Source organism: Penaeus japonicus, unplaced genomic scaffold, assembly GCF_977035675.1.
Source record: "Penaeus japonicus unplaced genomic scaffold, GWHDUDI00000001_assembly GWHDUDI00000004, whole genome shotgun sequence".
NCBI classification, from domain to species: domain Eukaryota; kingdom Metazoa; phylum Arthropoda; class Malacostraca; order Decapoda; family Penaeidae; genus Penaeus; species Penaeus japonicus.
Window position 1 is genome coordinate 12446274 of NW_028234406.1, and position 2500 is coordinate 12448773.

At 26.4% G+C, this 2500-nt stretch overlaps 1 protein-coding gene across 15 annotated transcripts in view; it reads right to left on the minus strand.

Moving 5' to 3' along the window:
* The window catches only part of LOC122264822 (glycine receptor subunit alpha-2), a 558543-nt gene that overhangs the window by 84802 nt on the left and 471241 nt on the right, over positions 1–2500 (minus strand). The gene's annotated exons all lie outside the window — the stretch shown is intronic.

Sequence of the window (2500 nt, forward strand, 5' to 3'; positions counted from 1 at the left end):
CCGATCCCTGCTTGAAATACTAATCAAAAGAGCACGGTATTATCATCAAAAAATTAATAATTACAGTAGCAAAAATATTGTTGATGATGATAACACTGATGATAAAAAAAACAATAATGATAATAATAATAGTGAAAGCGATAACAACATTATTGTTAATGATAACAATAATAATGATAAAAATGATAAGAATAAGATAATAATTTTAATATCAAAAATAATAATGATGATAATATTTGTGATAATGATGATGAAATAATGAAAATAAGGATAATGATAATAAAAATGAGAATGATTATATAACAATAATAATAATAATAAAGGTAATAGGAATAATAAAAAGTGATAATAACAAAACGTAGATTATTGAAATGATAATACTGGTATTATAAAAAAAAATGATATAATGATAAAGAGAGTAACCTTAATAATACCAGGGATAATAATGATAATAAAAAGAATAAAGGTAATAAAAATAACAAGTGACAGGGATGTATAATAATAATTATAATACAAATAATGAAAATAACAATAAAGTTATAATGATAAAGATAATAATTATGATGAGGATAATGCTACAAATGCCAACAAATTTTAATGTTAACAATAATGATGAAAATAATTAAAATGATGATGATGATCCTAATAATAGCAACGATAACCATGATAGCAATGGGGATGCTGAGAAAGATAAAATTAATAATTATAGTGATAGTAATGATAATGATAATGTTAAATGATAACGATATCAATAACAATGTTAACAATATAATTAAGAACAGTGCTAATAATATCAACCCCCTCCATAACAAATAATAAAGCTCTAATTCGCCCTTGCCTACACCTCCCCCCACCCCCACCCCCTACTCCACCATCCCCCCCCAACTCCAACCCCAATGAGTAATAATAATGATCCCCCCCCCAAACCCCTCGTTTCCCCTCTCCACTTCCCTCTGCCCCACCCCTCGCACCCCAATATCCTTATAAATCACCTCCCGTGATAGTGATGATAACCCCCTAATCTGGATTTAAAAAATATTATGATAACAATGTTCATAATTGACGTGATAATAATAAAAGAATTAATGATTATAGTAATGTTAATAACACTAATTATAGTAATGATGATAATGATAATGATAATATCAGTTATAAAGATAATGGCAATAATAATAACTGTAATAATAACAATAATAAGCATTTCAATAAAAATGATATGATAATAATGATGATAATAACGATAACTATAATGATAAAAAAAAAAAAAATATCAACAATATCAAAATTATAACAGATAATATTAATGATAAAAATAATTACTATTTGCTAATCATTTTTATGATGATAACAGTAACAACATATGCAAAAAGTAATGATGATTATATAAATAAATATTTAAGAAAATGAGACTGAATAAAAAAAAAACAAGAAAAGAAAAGATAGCTAGAAATAATGAAAGAAAACGAGAATGAATTAAATGATATTAGAAAGAATGAAGGAAAACGAGATGGAATGAAAGAAAATGAGCAGGAAGGAAAGAAGATGAGAAAGAATGAAAAAATAAAAAAAGAATAAAATAAAACGAGTAAGAATGAAAGAAAACGAGGGAGAATGAAAGAAAACGAGTAAGAATGAAAGAAAACGAGAGAGAATGAAAAAAACGAGAAGGAATGAAAGAAAAGGAGAAAGAAGGAGAAGTAAAGGAGAAAGAATGAAAGAAATCAAGTTAACATGAAATAAAACGAGAAAGAATGAAAGGAAACGAGAAAGAATAAAAGTAAACGAGTGAGAAAGAAAGAAAATGAGAAAGAATGGAAGAAACAAGCCGGCTTAAAATAAAACGAGAAAAATATTAAAAACAAAAAGAAAACGAATTCTGTAATGACTTTTTGATCATAGTGAAATAAAATCATAAGAATATACATATATGAGAGCATAACTAAATGCATATCTATCAGTAAAGTTGAAAAAAAAACATACACACCAACACACATACTCAGATATGATATAACTTTCCTAATTATCATTATTATCTATATCAAGATGAAATAAAACGAGGAAAGGGCTAAATATAATAACATATATATGCAGAGCGATGTCATTTAAAAAGAAAAGAAGAAAACAAACACACACGCAAGTCCTCGTGTGTTGTTAATATCTCAACTATTATTCCTTTAATTAATATGCTACTACTACTACTATCACTATTTTAGAAGAATTATTCCTGTTACTGGCACAATTAGTTTTAGTCTTCCTATAAAAAATAATAATTATAAGTGAATAAGACGTTCAAACAGATACAGACACAAGCAGGCATACGAACACACACATGTGCACACACACACACATGACTCATGTGCAACACATAAAGTACAACACATGTGCCACATGTGCACACACACACACACACAACAATCAATAACAGATATATATATCTATTTATAAATATATATATAATAATATTATATATAAATATATATACTGGATATATATATATATA